Here is a 24,092-nt window from a genome sequence, read left to right as displayed (position 1 = left end):
AGCCGCGGCTAAAAGCGCGAACCCCAGAGACGGGCGCGAGCCGCGGCTGAAAGCGCGGACCCCAGAGACGGGCGCGAGCCGCGGCTAAAAGCGCGGACCCCAGAGGCGGGCGGGAGACGTTAAGGCTGCCGCTGCCGCCACCGAGGGGCCTGTGTGCGAGCACAGGTCACTCTCCACACCCCTCTTCCGCGGAGCCTGTGCAGCCCGCCACTGCCGGGTTCCCGGGATCCAGGGACAACTTCCCCGGGAGAGCGCACAGCGCGCCTCAGGCTGGTGCAAAGTCACGCCGGCCTTTGCCACCGCAGGCCCGCCCCACACTCTGTGCCCCTCCGTCCCCGCCGGCCTGAGTGCGCCAGAGCCCCCAATCAGCGGCTCTTTTAACCCCATCCTGTCTGAGCAAAAAACAGACGCCCTCCAGCGATCTACACGCAGTGGCAGGGCCAAATCCAAAGCTTAGGCCTGGGAGCTGTGAGAACAAAGAAGAGAAAGGGAAATCTCTCCCAGCAGCCTCAGAAGCAGCGGATTAAAGCTCCACAATCAACTTGATGTACCCTGCATCTGTGGAATACCTGAATAGACAACCAATCATCCCAAATTAAGGAAGTGGACTTTAGGAGCAAGATCTATGATTTTTTCCCCTTTCCTCTTTTTGTGAATGTGTATGTGTATGCTTCTGTGTGAGATCTTGTCTGTATAGTCTTGCTTCCACCATTTGTCCTAGGGTTCTATCCGTCCATGTTTTTTTTTTAATTTTTTTTCTTAATAATTAATTTTAATAACCTTATTATACTTTACCTTCGTTCTTTCTTTCTTTCCGTCCTTCCTTCCCTCCTTTAGACAACGAATCATCCCAAATTGAGGAGGTGGTCTCTGACAGCAAGATTTAGGATTTTTCCCCATTTACCTCTTTTAGTGAGGGTGTATGTGTATGCTTCTGTGTAAGATTTTGTCTGTATAGCTTTGCTTCCAACATTTGTCCTAAGGTTCTTTCCGTCCCTTTTTTTTTTTTTCCTAAATAAGAAGTTTTTAATTCAATAACTTTATTATACTTTATTTTATTTTTACTGTATCTTCTTTCTTTCTGTCTTTTTTCCTTCTTTCCCTCCTTCCTTCCTTCCTCCCTCCCTCCCTCCCTCCTTTCTTTCCTTCTTGCCTTCTTTCCTTCTTTGCTTCTTTCTTTCTTTCTTCCTTCCTTCCTACCCTCCTTTCCTTCTTTCTTTCCTCATACTTCTACTAATTCCCTCTACTTTTTCTCCCTTTTATCCTGAGCCTGTGGATGAAAAGCTTTTGGTGCTCCAGCCAGGAGGCAGGGCTCTGCCTCTGAGGTAGGACAGCCAACTTCAGGACACTGATCAACAAGAGACCTCCCAGCTCCACATAATATCAAACGGCGAAAATCTCCCAGAGACCTCCATCTTAACACCAGCACCCAGCTTCACTCAACGACCAGCAAGCCACAGTGCTGGAAAACCTATGCCAAACAACTAGCAAAACAGGAACACAACCCCACCCATTAGCAGAGAGGCTGCCTAAAATCATAATAAGGCCACAGACACCCCCAAACACACCACCAGACGTGAACCTGCCCACTAGAGAGACAAGATCCAGCCTCATCCACCACAACACAGGCACTAGCCCCCTCCACCAGGAAGCCTACACAACCCACTGAACCAACCTTAGCCACTGGAGACAGACATCAAAAACAGGAGGAACTACAAACCTGCAGCCTGCAAAAAGGAGACCCCAAACACAGTAAGATAAGCAAAATGAGAAGACAGAAAAACACACAGCAGATAAAGGAGCAAGATAAAAATGCACAAGACCTAACAAATGAAGAGGAAATAGGCAGTCTACCTGAAAGAGAATTCAGAATAATGATAGTAAGGTTGATCCGAAATCTTGGAGATAGAATGGACAATAGATTGGACAAAATGCAAGAATCAGTTAACAAGGACCTAGAAGAACTAAAGATGAAACAAGCAATGATGAACAACACAATAAATGAAATTAAAAGTACTCTAGATGGGATCAATAGCAGAATAACTGAGGCAGAAGAACGGATAAGTGACCTGGAAGATAAAATAGTGGAAATAACTACTGCAGAGCAGAATAAAGAAAAAAGAATGAAAAGAACTGAGGACAGTCTCAGAGACCTCTGGGACAACATTAAACGCACCAACATTCGAATTATAGGGGTTCCAGAAGAAGAAGAGAAAAAGAAAGGGACTGAGAAAATATTTGAAGAGATTATAGTTGAAAACTTCCCTAATATGGGAAAGGAAATAGTTAATCAAGTCCAGGAAGCACAGAGAGTCCCATACAAGATAAATACAAGGAGAAATACGCCAAGACACATATTAATCAAACTGTCAAAAATTAAATACAAAGAAAGCATATTAAAAGCAGCAAGGGAAAAACAACAAATAACACATAAGGGAATCCCCATAAGGTTAACAGCTGATCTCTCAGCAGAAACCCAACAAGCCAGAAGGGAGTGGCAGGACATACTGAAAGTGATGAAGGAGAAAAACATGCAGCCAAGACTACTCTACCCAGCAAGGATCTCATTCAGATTTGATGGAGAAATTAAAACCTTTACAAACAAGCAAAAGCTGAGAGAGTTCAGCACCACCAAACCAGCTTTACAACAAATGCTAAAGGATCTTCTCTAGGCAAGAAACACAAGAGAAGGAAAAGACCTATAATAACGAACCCAAAACAATTTAGAAAATGGGAATAGGAACATACATATCGATAATTACCTTAAATGTAAATGGACTAAATGCTCCCACCAAAAGACACAGATTAGCTGAATGGATACAAAAACAAGACCCTTATATATGCTGCCTACAAGAGACCCACTTCAGACCTAGAGACACATACAGACTGAAAGTAAGGGGATGGAAAAAGATATTCCATGCAAATGGAAGCCAAAGGAAAGCTGGAGTAGCAATTCTCATATCAGACAAAATAGACTTTAAAATAAGGACTATTAAAAGAGACAAAGAAGGACACTACCTAATGATCAAGGGATCGATCCAAGAAGATATAACAATTGTAAATATTTATGCACCCAACATAGGAGCACCTCAATACATAAGGCAAATACTAACAGCCATAAAAGGGGAAATTGACAGTAACACATTCATAGTAGGGGACTTAAACACCCCACTTTCACCCATGGACAGATCATCCAAAATGAAAATAAATAAGGAAACACAAGCTTTAAATGATACATTAAACAAGATGGACTTAGTTGATATTTATAGGACACTCCATCCAAAAACAACAGAATACACATTTTTCTCAAGTGCTCATGGAACATTCTCCAGGATAGATCATATCTTAGGTCACAAATCAAGCCTTGGTAAATTTAAGAAAATTGAAACTGTATCAAGTATCTTTTCTGACCACAACGCCATGAGACTAGATATCAATTACAGGAAAAGATCTGTAAAAAATACAAACACATGGAGGCTAAACAATACACTACTTAATAATGAAGAGATCACTGAAGAAATCAAAGAGGAAATCAAAAAATACCTAGAAACAAATGACAATGGAGACACAACGACCCAAAACCTGTGGGATGCAGCAAAAGCAGTTCTAAGGGGGAAGTTTATAGCAATACAAGCCCACCTTAAGAAGCAGGAAACATCTCGAATAAACAACCTAACCTTGCACCTCAAGCAATTAGAGAAAGAAGAACAAAAAAACCCCAAAGCTAGCAGAAGGAAAGAAATCATAAAAATCAGATCAGAAATAAATGAAAAAGAAATGAAGGAAACAATAGCAAAGATCAATAAAACTAAAAGCTGGTTCTTTGAGAAGATAAACAAAATAGATAAACCACTAGCCAGACTCATCAAGAAAAAAAGGGAGAAGACTCAAATCAATAGAATTAGAAATGAAAAAGGAGAGGTAACAACTGACACTGCAGAGATAAAAGAGATCATGAGAGATTACTACAAGCAACTCTATGCCAATAAAATGGACAATCTGGAAGAAATGGACAAATTCTTAGAAATGCACAACCTGCCAAGACTGAATCAGGAAGAAATAGAAAATATGAACAGACCAATCACAAGCACTGAAATTGAAACTGTGATTAAACATCTTCCAACAAAGAAAAGCCCAGGACCAGATGGCTTCACAGGCGAATTCTATCAAACATTTAGAGAAGAGCTAACACCTGTCCTTCTCAAACTCTTCCAAAATATAGCAGAGGGAGGACCACTCCCTAACTCCTTCTACGAGGCCACCATCACCTTGATACCAAAACCAGACAAGGATGTCACAAAGAAAGAAAACTACAGGCCAATATCACTGATGAACATAGATGCAAAAATCCTTAACAAAATACTAGCAAACAGAATCCAACAGCACATTAAAAGGATCATACACCATGATCAAGTGGGGTTTATTCCAGGAATGCAAGGATTCTTCAATATACGCAAATCTATCAATGTGATAAACCATATTAACAAATTGAAGGAGAAAAACCATATGATCATCTCAATAGATGCAGAAAAAGCTTTTGACAAAATTCAACACCCATTTATGATAAAAACCCTGCAGAAAGTAGGCATAGAGGGAACTTTCCTCAACATAATAAAGGCCATATATGACAAGCCCACAGCAAACATCATCCTCAATGGTGAAAAACTGAAAGCATTTCCACTAAGATCAGGAACAAGACAAGGTTGCCCACTCTCACCACTCTTATTCAACATTGTTTTGGAAGTTTTAGCCACAGCAATCAGAGAAGAAAAGGAAATAAAAGGAATCCAAATTGGAAAAGAAGTAGTAAAGCTGTCACTGTTTGCAGATGACATGATCCTATACATTGAGAACCCTAAAGATGCTACCAGAAAACTACTAGAGCTAATCAATGAATTTGGTAAAGTGGCAGGATACAAAATTAATGCACAGAAATCTCTGGCATTCCTATATACTAATGATGAAAAATCTGAAAGTGAAATCAAGAAAACACTCCCATTTACCATTGCAACAAAAAGAATAAAATATCTAGGAATAAACCTACCTAAGGAGACAAAAGACCTGTATGCAGAAAATTATAAGACACTGATGAAAGAAATTAAAGATGATATAAATAAATGGAGAGATATACCATGTTCTTGGATTGGAAGAATCAACATTGTGAAAATGACTCTACTACCCAAAGCAATCTATAGATTCAATGCAATCCCTATCAAACTACCACTGGCATTTTTCACAGAACTAGAACAAAAAATTTCACAATTTGTATGGAAACACAAAAGACCCCGAATAGCCAAAGCAATCTTGAGAACGAAAGAAGGAACTGGAGGAATCAGGCTCCCTGACTTCAGACTATACTACAAAGCTACAGTCATCAAGACGGTATGGTACTGGCACAAAAACAGAAAGATAGATCAATGGAACAGGATAGAAAGCCCAGAGATAAACCCATGCACATATGGACACCTTATCTTTGATAAAGGTGGCAGTAATGTACAATGGAGAAAGGACAGCCTCTTCAATAAGTGGTGCTGGGAAAACTGGACAGGTACATGTAAAAGTATGAGATTAGATCACTCCCTAACACCATACACAAAAATAAGCTCAAAATGGATTAAAGACCTAAATGTAAGGCCAGAAACTATGAAACTCTTAGAGGAAAACATAGGCAGAACACTCTATGACATAAATCAAAGCAAGATCCTTTCTGACCCACCTCCTAGAGTAATGGAAATAAAAACAAAAATAAACAAATGGGACCTAATGAAACTTCAAAGCTTTTGCACAGCAAAAGAAACCATAAACAAGACCAAAAGACAACCCTCAGAATGGGAGAAAATATTTGCAAATGAAGCAACCGACAAAGGATTAATCTCCAAAATTTACAAGCAGCTCATGCAGCTCAATAACAAGAAAACAAACAACCCAATCCAAAAATGGGCAGAAGACCTAAATAGACATTTCTCCAAAGAAGATATACAGACTGCCAACAAACACATGAAAGAATGCTCAACATCATTAATCATTAGAGAAATGCAAATCAAAACTACAATGAGATATCATCTCACACCAGTCAGAATGGCCATCATCAAAAAATCTAGAAACAATAAATGCTGGAGAGGATGTGGAGAAAAGGGAACACTCTTGCACTGCTGGTGGGAATGTGAATTGGTTCAGCCACTATGGAGAACAGTATGGAGGTTCCTTAAAAAACTACAAATAGAACTACCATATGACCCAGCAATCCCACTACTGGGCATATACCCTGAGAAAACCAAAATTCAAAAAGAGTCATGTACCAAAATGTTCATTGCAGCTCTATTTACAATAGCCCGGAGATGGAAACAACCTAAGTGCCCGTCATCGGATGAATGGATAAAGAAGATGTGGCACATATATACAATGGAATATTACTCGGCCATAAAAAGAAACGAAATTGAGCTATTTGTAATGAGGTGGATAGACCTAGAGTCTGTCATACAGAGTGAAGTAAGTCAGAAAGAAAAAGACAAATACCGTATGCTAACACATATATATGGAATTTAAGAAAAAAATGTCATGAAGAACCTAGGGGTAAAGCAGGAATAAAGACGCAGACGTCTTAGAGAACGGACTTGAGGTTATGGCGAGGGGGAAGGGTGAGCTGTGACAGGGCGAGAGAGAGTCATGGGCATATACACACTAACAAACGCAGTAAGGTAGATAGCTAGTGGGAAGCAGCCGCATGGCACAGGGATATTGGCTCGGTGCTTTGTGACAGCCTGGAGGGGTGGGATGGGGAGGGTGGGAGGGAGGGAGACGCAACAGGGAAGACATATGGGAACATATGTTTATGTATGACTGATTCACTTTGTTATAAAGCAGAAACTAACACACCATTGTAAAGCAATTATACCCCAATAAAGATGTTAAAAAAAAAAAAAAAGCTTTGGTAGTCTCAGTGTGTGATTGAGAAGGATGCCGTATGGCTTGAAACCATCATGGATAAAATCATTCATTTGATCAGCAAAAAATCTACTGAGTGTCCACAGGCACTGTGCAAGGAACATCTTGGGATACGCTTTCTCTGTACTCAGGACAGATTGGGAGGGGCTCTGGGAAATGGTTCCAGAGGAGGACCCCTGGGTTTCAGAGGGGACCCTATCACCAGCTCTCTGCAGATTGTATTCTTTCTCCTTACTCTAAAATAAGGGTGTTGTTCAGGGTAGACTGTGAGAAGTTGCCCTCGTTATGAGCACTATATAAGTAACAGGTACTCTAATGTAGGTCACTAAACACAACATAGGAATAGAACTCAGATCAAGGGATTTGCCTCCCCTGACCCCTAACTATGCAGGAACTGGAGCCCAGCCCCAAAGTTCTGAAATTCAAGTCCAGAGACCCCACACCAGGGGCCATGAGTGAAGTTCTCACTGCCTCCTTTGGACATTTTTCTCCCTCATACTGCCCCTCCCGTATCATGTCCCACAGCCCTGATATAACACCTATTAGCCAGTATAAGCTGAAATCAAGGCACTGACAGAACAGAAGCACCAAAATATATGTTTGAACACATGTGATTTCTGAAATACTTCAAAAATCATCCAAGTAATCATTTGGGGGGAAATAAGAGTTTTCTTGGACCTTCTTACACTTGTTTCATGGTTAAGTGTTTATTTTATTTAAAATTATATATCAAGGGTTCTTTTATCTATTTAGCATTTGGTCCCCTAAAGGTTGCATTGGCAGGAGAAAAGAATACAGTAACATAACTCACAATAAGGTGTTCATGACTTCCTCTAGCTTAGACCTCTGTCAAGTACAACTCTACTGAAAATAATGCCTATATTGTGAGACTTTGGGATATTTGCAGAAGACCCATGGCAAAGATAGTCTTAATAAGAAGGTTTTCAGAATTCCCCTCAAACCATACCTTGGTGACAATTGCCTATCTCATCCACCCAGAAGGCAGGAAGGGTATTTGGGTCAGTGATTTCTGTGCAGTGGAAGAAAATGTTTCAAATCCACTCAACATGGAAGTTACTCTCCTCCCAACAGAATCCAGGGTCAACTGCACAACTCCTGTTCCTGCTGCAGCAAAACAAGAGATTCAGAAATTAAGAGGGTCAAAAGCCATTTCTAACTTCTGCAGCAGACACTATGGTAGGCATTTTGCTGATCACTTACTGGAAAAAAGGAGACTCTGTTAATGCCACCTGAAGAGGGACCAGTGTCACTAGAGCTAACCAAACGTAGCCAATAAAGATACAACCTAAATATAACCCTGGAATCATCACATAACAAAGGAAGATAGCAAGGGAAGAAAAATGGAATAAAACAAGAACAAAACAGACTGGAAACTATTAATGAAATGGCAATAGTTAAGTCCTCACCTATTAATAATTATTTTAAATATAAATGGATTAAATTCCCCAATCAAAAGGCTTAGAGTGGCTGAATAGATAAAAGAGCAAGATCTAGCAATTTGCTGTCTATAAACACCCCACTTTAGACTTAAGGACATACACAAGCTGAAAGTGAAGGGATGGAAAAGCTACTCTGTGCAAATGGTAACAAAAAGAAAGCAGGGGTGGGTATACTTATGTCAGAAAAAGTAGACTTTAAGTCAAAAGCTGTCCTAGAGATGAAGATGGTCATCATTTAATGATAAAAGGGTCAATTCACCAGGAAGATCTAACAGTTACAAATATATATGCGCCCAGCATCAGAGCACCTAAATATTAAAACAAATATTGACAGATCTAAAGGGAGAAATTGACAGCAATACAATAGTAGCAGGAGACTTCTCTATCCCACTTTCAATAGTGGACAGAACATCCAGACAGAAAATCAGTAAAGAAACAGTTGATGTGAACAATGCTATAGACCAAATGGACCTGAAAGATATATTAAGAACTTTCCACCCAATAGCAGAATGCACATTCTTCTCAAGTGCTCTCAAACATTCTCCAGGCTAAATCATAAGTTAAGTCACAAAACAAGTCTCAACAAATTTAAGAAGATAGAATGATTCCAAGTATGTTTTCAGACCACAGTAGAATAAAACTATAAATCAATAACAGCAAGAAAATGAAAATATTCATAAGTACATGGAAAGTAAATGACACATTCTTGAATAACAATTGAGTCAAAGAGGAAACCAAAGGGAATTTTTTAAGTATCTTGAGATACACAAAGATAAAAATACAACATACCAAAACTTATGGGATGTCATAAAAGCAGTACTAAGGAAGTTTTAGTTTTTTTAGCAAAAAAATACATCAAAAAAGAAAAGATCTCAAATAAACAATCAAAATTTACACCTCAAACAATTAGAAAAAGAAGACAAACTAGGCCCAAAGTTAGAAGAAGGAAGGAAATAATACAAATTAGAGCAGAAATAAATCAAATAGAGAAACAGTAGAAAAAAATCAAGAAAACTAAGAATTCATTTTTTGAAAAAATAAAACAAAATTGACAAACACTTAGCTAGACTAACTGAGGAAAAAAGAGAGAAGACTCAAAGAAAATCATAAATGAAATAGGAAACTTTACAATAGATGCCTCAGAAGTAAAAAGGATCATAAGAGACTTTAAGAACAATTACACATTAACAAGCTGGATAACCTAAAAGAGAGGGATAAATATCTAGAAGGAGACAATCTACCAAACTAAATCAAGAAAAAGTAGAAAGCCTGAACAGACCAATAACAAACAACAAGATTTAATCAGTATTTAAAAACCTCCCCAAAATGAAAAGCCCAGGACAAATATGATCTACAGCTTCAATGCAATCCCTATCAAAACTCCAACATTTTCACAGAAATAGAAAAAGCAATCCTAATATTCATAAGGGACCACAAAAGACCCTGAATAGCCAAAGCAGTCTTGAGAAAGAGGAACAAAGTAGGCTGCATCGCACTTCCTGATTTCAAAGTAACCATAGTAATCAAAATAGCATAGTACCAGCATAAAAGCAGATACATAGAACAATGAAACAGAATCTATAGCCTAGAAATAAACCCCCACATATACAGTCATTGAATCTTCAACAAGGGCACCAAAAATAAACAATGGTAAAAGGATAGATTTTTTAATAAATAGTTTGGAGAAGACTGTATGTCCACAGGCAAGGGAATGAAATTGGACCCATCTTACACCATATACAGGGATTAAAGACTTAAATGTTTGACCTGAAACTGTAACACTCCTAGAAGAAAACAAAGGGAAAAACTCCTTGACATTAGCCTTGGCAATGATTTTTTTTGATATGACACCAAAAGCACAAACAACAAAAGCAAAATAAACAAGTGGGATTGCCTCACTTGCACTTCAGACACCAGTCAAAAGTTGAGGTTGTTACCTGTACTTCTGACCAACTAGCTATAAATCAGAGGTTCCCAAAACCCCCTCCTCAGGTTCCATTAACTTGCTGGAGCACCTCACAGAACTCAGAGAAACATTTTACTTACCAGATTACCAATTTGTTATAAAAGGATATAACTCAGGAACTGCCAGATGGAAGAGATGCCAAGGGCAAGTGATGGGGAAAGGATCAGCCACTCTCCCCAAATCTCCATGTGTTCACTAACCTGAAAGGTCTCTGAACCCACTCCTCTTGGGTTTTTATGGACACTTCATTACATAGTCATGACTGATTAAATCTTTGGCCATTGGCAATTGATTCAACCTCCAGGCCCTCTTCCCCCCCAGGAGGTTAGGGGGTGAGGGCTGAAAACTCCAACCCTCCAATCACAAGGTTGGCTCCACTGGCAACCAGCCCTCATCCTTAGGTGTTTTCCAAAAGTCACCTCATTAATAAAACAAAAGATACATTTTATCACTCTCAACACTTAGGAAATTCCAAGGACTTTGGGAGCTCTGAAGCAGGAACAGTGGAGGAAGATCAAATATATATAAAAATATATTTTGGTAACCTAAAGGATCAAATATATATTTCTTATAAATCACAATATCACAGGATTAATATCCAAATTCATATATTTATAACGCAATTAAAAAATGGGCAAAGGATCTGAATAGACATTTCTCAAAAGAAGACTTACAAATGGACAATAAATGCATGAAAAGATGCTCAATTATCAGGAAAATGCAAATCAAAACCATAATGAGAAATCACCTCACACCTGTTAGGATCGCTATTATCAAAAGGACAAAAAATAGCAAATGTTGGCGAGGATGTGGAGAAAAGAGAACCGTTGTGCACTGTTGGTGGGAATGTAAATTGGCATAGTCATTATGGAAAATATGGAGGTGCCTCAAAAAATTAAAAACGGAACTACTATATGATTTAGCAAGTCCACTTCTGGTTATATATCCAAAGGAAATGAAATCTCAAAGAGACACCTGCACCCCATGTTCACTGCAGCATTATCCACAATACCCGAGATATGGAACAGCCCAAGAACCCATCAACAGATGAGTAAAGAAATTGCATCCATTATATATATACATATATATACACATGTATACATATTATACATGTGTACAGATGCACACACAGACACACACACACATTCAGCCTTAAAAAAAGAAGAAAATCCTGTCATTTGTGATAGGACGTGAGCCTGGAGGACACTATGCTGAGTGAAAAAAGCCAGACACAGAAAGAAAAATTCTGCATTATCTCACTTCTGTGTGGAATCTAAAAAAGTTGAATTCATAGCAGCAGAGTGTAGAATGGTGGTTACCAGGGGCAGGGCGGGGAGGGGGATTGGGGGAAATGTGGAGATATTGGTCAAACAATGCAAAGTTTCAGTTATGTAGGATGAATTGTTCTAGAGATCTAACGTACAATACTGTGAATATAGTTAATAACATTGTATTGTATACTTGAAATTTGCTAGGAGAGTAGATCTTAAGTGTTCTCACCATACCCACAAAAAAAGTAACTATGTGAGGTGATGAGTATGTCAATTAGCTTGACTATAGAAATTATTTCACAAGTCAATTAGCTTGACTATAGAAATTATTTCACAAGGTATATGTATATGAAAACATCATGTTGTATACTTTGAATATACACAGTTTTTATTAAAAAAAGAAAAACTTCAAGTAAAAATTTATAAACATTAAACAGGTGAAAAGAGGAGAAAGTGCAAGCTGACTGAAACAATATGAAGTCTATTGGTAATTACATGCAATGTAAATGCAGTACCTTTTAATTACTTTTTAATGGTTATGTGATGTATTCCATAGGATTGGTAATGCATTTTTAACATTCCTTTACTGATGAACATTTAAACTGTTTCTAATATTCCTTATTAAAACCAATGTAGGGAGTTCCCTGGCAGTCCAGTGGTTAGGACTTGGAGCTTTCACTGCTGTGGCCCGGGTTCAATCTCTGGTGGAGGAACTGAGATCCTGCAAGCTGTGTAGGGCAGCCAAAAATTTTTAAAAATAAAAAATAAATTTCAGAGGGCAGACAGCAGAAGTAAGAAGAACTACAATTCTGCAGCCTGTGTAAGGAAAACCACATTCACAGAAAGATAGACAAAATGAAAAGGCAGAGGACTTTGTACCAGATGAAGCAACAAGATAAAACTCCAGAAAAACAACTAAATGAAGTAGAGATAGGCAAGATTCCAGAAAAAGAATTCAGAATAATGATAGTGAAGATGATCCAGGACCTCGGGAAAAGAATGGAGGCAAAGATCAAGAAGATGCAAGAAATGTTTAACAAAGAATTAAAGAAGAATTAAAGAACAAACAAACAGAGATGAACAATACAATAACTGAAATGAAAAATACACTAGAAGGAATCAATAGCAGAATAACTGAGGCAGGAAAACGAATAAGTGACCTGGAAGTCAGAATGGTAGAATTCACTGTTACAGAACAGAATAAAGAAAAAAGAATGAAAAGAAATGAAGACAGCCTAAGAGACCTCTGGGACAACATTAAACACAACAACATTCGCATTATAGGGGTCCCAGAAGGAAAAGAGAGAGAGAAAGGACCCGAGAAAATATTTGAAGAGATTATAGTCGAAAACTTCCGTAACATGGGGAAGGAAATAGCCACCCAAGTCCAGAAAGTGCAGAGAGTCCCAGGCAGGATAAACCCAAGGAGAAACACGCTGAGGCACATGGTAATCAAATTGACAAAAATTAAAGACAAAGAAAAATTATTGAAAGCAACGACGGAAAAACGACAAATAACATACAAGGGAACTCCCATAAGGTTAACAGCTGATTTCTCAGCAGAAACTCTACAAGCCAGAAGGGATTGGCATGATATATTTGAAGTGATGAAAGGGAAGAACGTACAGCCAAGATTACTCTACGCGGCAAGGATCTCATTCAGATTCGACAGAGAAATCAAAAGCTTTACAGACAAGCAAAAGAGAATTCAGCACCACCAAACCAGCTCTACAACAAATGCTAAAGGCACTTCTCTAAGTGGGAAACACAAGAGAAGAAAAGGACCTACAAAAACAAACCCATAACAATTAAGAAAATGGTAACAGGAACATACATATCAACAATTACCTTAAATGTGAATGGATTAAATGCTCCAACCAAAAGACACAGGCTCGCTGAGTGGATACAAAAACAAGACCTATATATATGCTGTCTACAAGAGACCCACTTCAGACCTAGGGCCACATACAGACTGAAAGTGAGGGGATGGAAAAAGACATTCCATGCAAATAGAAATCGAAAGAACGCTGGAGTAGCAATACTCATATCAGATAAAATAGACTTTAAAATAAAGAATGTTACAAAAGACAAGGAAGGACACTACATAATGATCAAGGGATCAATCCAAGAAGATATAACAATTATAAATAAATATGCCCCCAACATAGGAGCACCTCAATACATAAGGCAACTGCTAACAGCTATAAAAGAGGAAATAGACAGTAAAACAATAATAGTGGGGGACTTTAACACTTCACTTACACCAATGGACAGATCATCCAAACAGAAAATTAATAAGGAAACACAAGCTTTAAATGTCACAATAGGCCAGAAAGATTTAATTGATATTTATAGGACATTTCATCCAAAAACAGCAGATTACACTTTCTTCTCAAGTGCGCACGGAACATTCTCCAGGATAGATCACATCTTGGGTCATAAATCAAGACTCAGTAAATCTAAGAAAATTGAAATCGTATCAAGCATCTTTTCTACCGCAACGTTATGAGATTAGAAATCAATTACAGGGAAAAAAACAGAAACACATGGAAGCTAAACAATACATTAGTACATAACCAAGAGATCACTAGAAATCAAAGAGGAAATCAAAAAATACCTAGAGACAAATGACAATGAAAACACAACGATCCAGAACCCTATGGGATGCAGCAAAAACAGTTCTAAGAGGGAAGTTTATAGCAATACAAGCCTACCTCAAGAAACAAGAAAAATCTCAAATAAACAATCTAACCTTACACCTAACAGAACGAGAGAAAGAAGAACAAACAAAACCCAAAGTTAGCAGAAGGAAAGAAATCATAAAGATCAGAGCAGAAATAAATGAAATAGAAAAAAAGAAAACAATGTATTTGTATACAATGTATATGATTACAACTAAGTTTATAGAGTGAACAATGTAATAAAATATTTAATTCAAATATAATAAAGTATATTAAAATATATTATATAAAATATATTATATAAAATATAACAAATATTATAAAATATTTAATTCAAATGTTTGAATTAAATATACATATATCCCTGAGAAGTCATATTCGTTGAAATCAGTAAGTTTAAAATGACTTTTCTGGCACAGACTAGCACAGAGCATGGAACACATGGAACACAGTAGAAGATGTGCTCATGATACAGAAATAAAACCATGGCCATAAAAGATAAAGAACAAGGGGGAGCCATGAGGGAGAGATTTGCCATAGTCAGATGTTTCCAAGAGATTCATTGATTCCACCCCAAAAAGAAACTGGAAGCTAAATCAGACCCAAAAATGTACAGTGAATAGATTTAAAATAGACTTACTCAAGTTTAGGTTAACTGGCTTGTAAACGCTACTGAGTTCTTATTTCATAGTGTGCATGTCCTCAATTAATCATTTTGTGGTTATTATCCAGCTAGAGTTGAAGAATTGGTTTGGGAATTTTTGTGAATGGATTATCTCAACCTGGGAAACTCACCTTGGCAACTGTAGTCAAAATAAGGAAGATCAACTCAACTTGGTTCTCTCCCAGAACAGGGTCTAAAAAGTTCCAATTCTGTCTGAAAATGTCTGCTTCATATTATACTAGCCCTAGATCTGAAAAGGGGATTGATATTCCAAGGGAAACCTCACCTCAGTTGTTTTTAGGACAAGTTACCAAAAGATATTTATCTCCCCAAAATATGCACCATGTCTTCAAGGTCTCTGGCCCCATCCAGTTTCTCACATTTGATGCCAGCTCAAGGCCATCCCAAGTACCCTCACCCTCACTGTTCTTAGAGGACATAGACCAGTACTGACCAATAGGAAAAGAATGCAAGCCACATATCATTTTAAATTTTTAGTAGCCACACTTAAAAAAAGTAAAATGAAAAATGAAACAGGGAAAGTAATTTCAATAGGATGTCTTCTTTAACTCAATATATTCAAAATATGATCATCTCAACATGTAATCAACATAAAATATTATTCAACAGACGTCACCCATTCTTTCTTTGGACTAAGGCTTTGAAGTCTGCTCTGTATGTCTTACACATAGCGAGTCTCCGTTTGGACCAGTCACATGTCATGTGCTCAGTAGCCACATGTGGCTCCTGGTCTTCCTTTTGAACAGTGCAGACTAAATGACCTCGTTCCAAGTCCTCCATCCCCAGCTGTGATGTCCTAGATTAGGCCCAGGAACCAGGCCTGGATGCCAGTACCCACCGTGGTATTTGCCAGTGTTCCTCACCTACGAGTCTGAAATGGGCCAAAGAGAGCCAGCCTCTGTGCCCACAGGACCTGGCTGGGCAGCAGGTGCCAACTCTCCCCGCAGCCCAGCGAGCCGGACCTCGCTTCTTATCTAGGATCTGCTCTCTGAGTGGCCGTTCTGAGTCCTGATGAAACAGTTAACTCCCTTTATAAAATTTCTGAGAGGATGTTTTATTTCTTCATGTGAATTAGAAAAGGCTATTTTTAAAATCAAAGAACGATCTTTAGGGGGAAATGCCTTCCTCACCAGTGACCTGTGTGGGCAATTCACCCTTAAGGAACACGGGCCTCCAGAAGCAAAGCTCATCACCGCCAGGGAAGGTGAATGTCAAGCCCTCTTGCATCCACCTAGCCATCCCCAGGTCAGTGGGGGAGCCGGCCGGAGAGCAAGGAGATGAAAGCAGGCTCCTGGAGGGCTAAGTGGGAACACGTGCTGGAGACGTTTCTCTGAAAATCTAATCCAGGGTGTGCAGGAGGCTCAGCACCTCCTGGACCAGGAGGCAGTAATGAGATAACGTGTGAAATGATTTAGCGGCCCCTATCACCTCCTCGTGGGGCTCAGCAATGCCACCATTAGCACTTCTGACACTTAAGACACCCCAGGAGGAGACAGTTATTGTCACCCCAGAGTGAGGAAGGAACCTGGATGCAGGTCCTGAAAAAGGAAAGTCCAGAAACGAATACAGAATGGCAGACAGGGTGTGGTGGGCAAATGCTGCTGATGCCCTCTCAGTGCTCAGGACAAGGCCCAAAGGGCTAAGGTGGCAACTCAGGCACTAACCCATTCTGTGGTTCTCTGGGCTCTCTCAGGGCAGGCTGCTAGCCAAACGTTGGCCTGGCCTCTCCAGCACCCACCTCCATAAGGCCAGCAGTGGATGTTAAGTGACACCGTGCTGATGGAGAGGTGGGCAAGTCCTAGGGCTACCAATCAAGCTATGTATTCTCACGTTCAACAGATGCATATTAAACACCAAGGTCCCAGTTAGCTTCTTAAAAAGATCATCTCAACATGCAAACAACCCGAGTGCCCATCAACACATGATTGGTTTAAGAAGATGTGGTATATATACATACATACATACACACATATATATATATATATATATATACACACACACACACACACACACAGTGGAATATCAGTCATAAAAAAGAATGAAATATTGCCATTTGCAGCAACATGGATGGATCTACAGATTACCATACTAAGTGAAGGAAGTCACACAGAGAAAGACAAATATTATATGATATCACTTATATGTGGAATCTTTAAAAATGATACAAATGAATATATATACAAAACAGAAACAGACTCACATACATAGAAAACAAACTTATGGCTACCAAAAGAGAAAGGGAGGGTGGGAGGGATAAATTAGGAGTATGGGATTAACAGATTAAAAGCTATCATACATAAAATAGATAAGCAGAAAGGACCTACTGTAGAGCACAGGGAAATATATTCAATATCTCATAATAACCTATAATGGAAAATAATCTGAAAAAATATATATACATATAACTGAATCACTTTGCTGTATGCCAGAAACTAACACAGTATTGTAAATCAACTATGTTTCAATTAAAAAAAGATAATCTTCCCCCCAACTAATTGTGTTTTAACCAGTTTTGGAATCCTGAATCTGTGTTCTCTCTGCTCCTTTCTCCCTCCCTTGCTCTCTATCTATCCTCTGGCTTGCTGAGTGTTCCTTATATGAACAAAGTTCTGTGGAGGCACAGAGCACAGAGGAACTAAATCCTGTAGAGCTGTTGGCCAAGACTTCAGGACTGTGACATAAGAGCCGGAACTGAAAGGTTGGGTGAGAATTTGTCATGTAGAAAATGACAGGAATATCCCACACAGAGGACATAACAGTCATAGAGCAACAGAGCTGAGAGAAGGGTTAGCAAGGTTGAATCCAACCTTAGAGAGTTCATAGGCTGCCCCAGGCCTGCTCAGAGACTGGACCTACACTGAAGGTCTCCTAGCGTCTGTGGATTTCTTTTGGCACATGGCACAGTTGGAATGTGTTTGGTCTCTTCTATAATTTCACTTGCACACCTCTGATTTCACATTTCTTTTTTTCTAGACAAGCACAAAAATAATCCCTGAATTTGACATGCCCAGAGCTTCCTAACATCCTCAGGTCTGTGAGCTATTCTTACAAACAGCATAAGTGACTTCAACATTCCCTACCAACGCAGCTGTAGCACTTTTAATGTTTACAATCCTGCATCACCCTGGGCCTGAGATGCTCTTCCAATTAAACCCTGGTTACACTTCTCTTTCCAAGTGCGAAAGAATCCAATTAAAGTTAATGAAAGTAATCAGTCTGCAAGTCTCAGGGTGTTCTGCCCCATTTGTGAATCCAGGTAATAACACCCACTGACCTCGTGGAGGGAGAGGAGGCGCCATCTTTGTCTGCAAATGAGCCAGACCTGAGCCAGCCAGGGAAACCTGGAATTTAGGAGGTCGCCCTCTTTGGGCTGCCCCACGGAGCTCAGGATCCCATTAAGCATTAACTGTAGGAATCTGTCCTTTAAGGAGCTTCAGACTCATTTGGCTGCCATATGGCTGGGGCTAGCAGCGCCTCCCACAAGCCCGAATTCCTGGGACACCCTACACTTATTTTCAAGAAGCCATTCATTGCATTACTCTTGATTTTCTATCTGTCTTCCGAGAAGCAGCTCCCAAAGAATAACACAGTTAGAGTACCAAAAACCTGTGAGATGAAATCAGCTCAAGTCCTGTCTCTGAGCTTGCATGACCCTTCTCCAGCCCCTGGTGCTAACTCTCAGAGCACCAGAGGGACCTGCTGGGTATCAGCTCAGAGGGTCAGCCTGGGACCCTTCAGGAAGCATCAACGGGACACACGTCCTCATGCCAGAGAAGCTGTGAGAACACCCCTCAGACGCCAGAGACTTATCAGGAGCGTTACTTGTCACCATTCATTCTGGAAGGGCCTGTCCTCCCGGGGCACTCCTTCTGCCCAAGTGCAGCTGAAGAACCACACGTCCACCTCAGCTGCATCTACTCCTCACTGTTCTGTGTTTGTTTTGAAGGCTGACTCACTCGACAGTCATTTCTTGGCATAATCTTGAAGTTTTGACCTCAAAGTTATGGTCTCATGCTTTCTGTTTCCTCAGATCACTGTCTTTAGACGTGAGAATCTGACCCTGGCCCCATCTGATACCAACGAAGGAGCCTGTCCCTGTTCTCGGGGAGCTCGGCTCCGGCTGGGGAAACAAAGCTGACGCTTGTGAGCAGTTGGAAAACCGAACAAGGCAGTAAATAATTAAGTGCTACTCAATCACATAATTGATTAATTATAACTAATTGCTACTTAAATGAACTGTGCTAGCCCACATTGATCTTCCTCGGCTCTGACCTCATACAGTGGCCATGGTCTGAACTGCTTACTTGGGCATTTGCACATCGTCCAGAACATTCTTCCCATCCTCTCATGGATGAGTCTCCTCTCTCATGACTGGTAGTGTCCTCAAGGGCAGGACCAGGTCTTTTCAGTTTCTTCCTCCTCTGTCTCCCACAGCAGAATCAGCCCATTCAAAGCATAAGGCTCTTTGCTTCATAAACACTTGGTGATTAATGTCAAAAATGTGGACCAGTGTTCATATATCCAATGTGCCCCAGCTTCATGCAACGATGAGTACAAACTAGGGTCACACAACCGTAATCAACTTTGCTTCATTACCTTAGCCCCCTAAGCACGTCCTTGGCAATGTCCCATCTTACGTTCCTCTGCTCTGTCTTGCGAAGCCACCAGGATGGTGGTTCTGTCATTGGCCACACTGTCCTGCTAGGATCCATCCCGCAGCCACCACTCCGATGGCTCACACAAGACCCTTCTTTCCCCTGTGTGTTGTTTGACGGATGATGCAAAGGAAGGGCAAGCCAGGGCGTTGCCCACCTACCTCCTTCCGCCTGTGCTTCTTTAGGGCTCGAGGTCCCCTGCTAGGCTCTGAGCAGCTTGAAGAATCTCTATTCATCACTGGGTCCCCATTACCTGGAAGTGACACAGCAACAGTCAGCTAGGGCTGTCAGAACAAAATACCACAGACCGGGGAGCTTACACAACAGACGTTTATTTTTTCACAGTCCTGGAGGCTGGAAGTCCAAGATCAAGGTGTTTGACTTGGTTTGATTTCGTTCTGAGGCCTCTCTCCTTGGCTCGTAGGTGGCCATCTTCCTGCTGTGTCTTCACGTGCTTCTCCCTCTGTGCATGTCTCTGTCCTAATCTCCTCTTCTTATAAGGACCCCGGTTAGATTGGCTTAAAATCCACCATATGACCTCATTTTACCTTAATTACCTCTTTAAAGGCCCTATCTCCAAATACAGTCGGATTCCGAGCTACAGGGGTTGAAGATGTCAACCTATGAGTTGTATGGAGGACACAATTCAGCCCGAAACAACCACTAATAGCCTAAGTGCTTAATAAATGTTTTGGGCTTGGTGGAAAAGAGAGAGATGACAGATGGACAGATGGATGGATAGAAAACAGAAAGGCTGCTGAAAAGATAGATATTTGGCCCTGAGCAAAAGGTGGGATTAACAGGTCAAGAGATTCTTTCCTAGTCCTGGGCCCTTTCTACTCCACCACATCCTTCCCTTTCTCACAGGAAGAGATGGGCTTTCCAAGACGGGAATTCCTCTGTTTCCTCCCCAGCCACAGGACAGTGACTCCACGTGTCTCCACGTAAATGCATGGAGTGAGGGCTGCTGTCCCCACACACACCCATGGGTAGCCATCTGGCTCTCTTCTGGGGATAGAGCAGAGGACACAGCTCAGGCTGTGGCTTCCTAAGCAATGCCAGAAATGCTAACTCAACACTGAAATGAAGACTTTTTGTAAATAACCAACATCTGAAAGGGAGACAAAATCCCAGAATTGGGGCCTTTTTCTTTCCATGTTCATCGAAATCGTTACTGCTGTTGAACAGGAGCTGTGCTCCCAGCAGCGGGCACAGTCCAATAATTATAGTGGGGCCAGGAGTGCTCGGGGTCAGGAGAACAAAGAGGAGGAAATTGCCTGCACAGATTGGCTCAAATATCAGGTTCAACGAAGAAGAAAACACAATTTGCTCATTTGGAAAATGACTCTGATGACATGAAGGCCCTACACGTTGTTGGAATTCAGTGAGAAACAGGGCAACAGCATGGGGAACCCCGCCCCCGCCCCCCCAGGAGAAGAGACAGCACCCTGCTTTTAGACCAGAGAACAATTCTGTGGGCTGAGCAAGTGGACAGCGGAAGAGACCCTCTGTCGCATTTATGAGTTTAGGTCTTCAGGTCCACAGATCAGCAGGGCTCCAAGGAGCTCTGAGTCCTTGTCTTGGGACAGTGTCTTTGAAGGTGTCCTTGGCTCGAGCTCCAAGACAGGCAGCATTGCCCAGGCACCTCCAGGAAACAGACCCCCCCACCTTTATTTTCTTTTTATTTTTATTGGAGTATAGTTAAGTTACAATGTTGTATTCGTTTCAGGTGTACAGCAAAGTGAATCAGTTATACATATACATATACCCACTCTTTTTTTTTTTTTTAGATTCTTTCCCATATAGGCCATTACAGAGTATTGAGTAGAGTTCCCTGCACTGAAACAGGCTCCTTTGAAGGAAAGCTTTGGGGTGTCACCAATGGGATCCTCATCACTCAGCTGGGACATTGGTGTGAGCTCATGCTGCATCTGCATCCATCAACCATTCTAGGACCCTCTGGCAAGTTCCTTTCTCTTCATTTCTTCCTCTGCACAGTGTGACATTTAAACCTGTGCTGACCCAGTACAGAGGAGCCAGAGAGAGGCTGTGAACGGTCATCATGCTAGGTGGCTTCTGGGTCAGGGTGTCACCCACCTAATTTGCCCAGGACAGTCCAGGTTTACACCTCTGGTCCCAGCATAATCATTAACATCCAAAGTGTCCCAGTTTGAATACTAAATTAAACAGGTATCCCAATTCTCTGGAATTTTACAGGACCAGATCCCCACTCTTCCATGCCTTTCAGCCATGACTCTCCTGATGGGCCCAAGCTCCACCTGGAAAAGACACCCCGGATCAGAGGCCTTTACACAGTGCAAGCAGGTCCTCCCTTTGGGAATTAGGAATAGAGGAGCCAAGGAGAAGATCACCGCGGGTGTGGGACATCACTCAGCCCTTGCTGTGCAGTCAGTCACGCATACCGAGCACATACGCCATTGTCTCCATGGTCTGGGGGTCCACCGGCCTCCCAGCACCCCCCCACACCGCCCCTCAAGGTAGAGCCTAGCCAGCTTCCCGGAGATGAGCCCCTCCCCCTCTCTCCTCAGGCTCCCCAGGACCTTGGCAATTAAGCCTCATCCTCAAATGCAATCCAGACATGTCTCTACCTTTAGATCCTGCCTGCTGAGGCTTAACAGATCTACCCTCAGATACAGAAACAAAGAGTTATTTCCAAAGTACAATTGGGGTTCTTGTCACCACTAGGGGCTAGCGACGAGCAGGGAATAGGAGACGGTTTTGTGAGGGAAGTGATCTAAGTTGGAACTTAAAGGATAGGGAGGCTTTAGATGAGTGGGAGGGGCGGGAAGAAGGCCCAGGGACGTGACGGCACTGATGTAGGGAAGAGTGAGGAACTGGCCATCAGCAACCAGCAGCAGAGGGCATGGGGACGGGGATCCGAGGTCAGGCCCTGACCACGTCCCTGAGAAGCCCGGGCCACCTCACAGCCGCTCTCCAGCTCCCACAGACCCTGCCATCTGTGCCGTTCCACTTAATGACACTGTCTGGCATTTGATTGACTCTTAAACATAATGCTGCTATTGTGGACAAAGTTCAGTGTCGTTAATTAAGTCATTGAAGATCAAAATAAAACGCACAGACTGAACTGTTCACAATCATCCAGTGAAACAGAATGACTTTGTAATCTGTAAAAAAAAAACAATGGGACATCCTCAGTCTCCTCCCAGGAGTTTCTGACCAGGCTGGGCAATTAATGGGTGAGTGGGCTCCGCAGAGCCCAGGGAGGCCCATATCTGCTCCTGGCATCCTTCACTCATGGACGTGACCTCACGGTTTCTGCTGCTTTCCTTTGTGCAGGAACTGTGTGTTTCAGCCTTTAAGATTCCAATTTTTATTCTAATTCACGTTTTGTTTGTGAAAGGGTGTTCAGCAGCATAAAGATGAAGTTAGCTAAAGACAGTGTTTCCCTTTGCCCACCTGGAGAAGGCACTAATATGTGCATAATACCTACCACTTTAGAAATAGGAAGAAAACAGAAAGGATTCTTTTAATCCCAACAACTATTTAAAAGATAAATACAAGTGGAATTATACCAACTAACCGTATTACCAGCAGTCAGTTGCTGGAGAATAAACATTCTTATTTCCAGGGTGTTCTACTATATTCAAAGACATGGAGAATGGCACCAGAAGAATTTATCACTGACTTTTGCTAAATTAGATATTCCCGAGGTCTGCCTATATGGATGCCAACATTTTTAGCACTTCAAGGTCCTTGCAAGAAAAAGTCTCTATAAAAATTCAGGACGGTATTGTTATCATCAACACTTTAAAATTGACTGTGATTGTTACAGCAGTTTTAAAATCAAAGAGACCTAAAAAGAAGGGGGAAATTATATGTGTACTCTGTATTTGAATTTTTATACATGAGATTTAAAACATAATATCGTGATGTTTATTTCAGATAAATTTGTTTTCACCAAAGACTTTTTTCTGAGCCAAAGTCGATGCAAAGTTTATCGAAGACCTCGCCAAAAAAAGAGTTTATTGAAGACCCATCAGTGAGGTAACATCCATCAATAACCTGCCATTAACCACCGTGTCATGTTTGACAGTTCAGCTCTCAACCTGTTTAGCTGTGCTTTCCATTTTGGCTGCTGTCCTAATTAATGACTAATCTATAAAACGGGGATAATAAAACATACCTCATATATGCCACATACATAATTATAAGGAGTGAATCATGTTGCACATGGTACCTGGCACAGTAGATGCTTGGTAAGTGTTTGAATTTTATGTTTCTTTTTACTTTTCCCTGGCATTTTGTTAATGCTTATGATCTTTACTCTCGGGTTTCCAAGGCTATTTAGAAATAAATAATAACAAAATCGGAAGATCTTTTTATATGATAAAATCTCCTGTTGGGGCTCTATCCCAAAAGCCACTCAAAGGAATCAGAAGCCTTGGGT

General features: G+C 40.9%; 1 long non-coding RNA gene across 9 annotated transcripts in view; it reads right to left on the bottom strand.

Annotated features, from left to right (window-relative positions):
• The window catches only part of LOC117200765 (uncharacterized), a 354,407-nt gene that overhangs the window by 195,096 nt on the left and 135,219 nt on the right, over positions 1-24,092 (bottom strand). For all 9 annotated transcript variants that reach the window (XR_007471048.1, XR_007471047.1, XR_007471049.1 and 6 more), the window contains one exon: positions 19,825-19,916. This is a non-coding gene — a long non-coding RNA (uncharacterized LOC117200765). The remainder of the gene's footprint in view (positions 1-19,824; positions 19,917-24,092) is intronic.

The sequence above is a fragment of the Orcinus orca genome, chromosome 13 (genome assembly GCF_937001465.1).
Source record: "Orcinus orca chromosome 13, mOrcOrc1.1, whole genome shotgun sequence".
Lineage (NCBI taxonomy): Eukaryota > Metazoa > Chordata > Mammalia > Artiodactyla > Delphinidae > Orcinus > Orcinus orca.
Note: the sequence above shows the minus strand (reverse complement) of the source record. Positions and strands in the feature narration are given on the sequence as shown.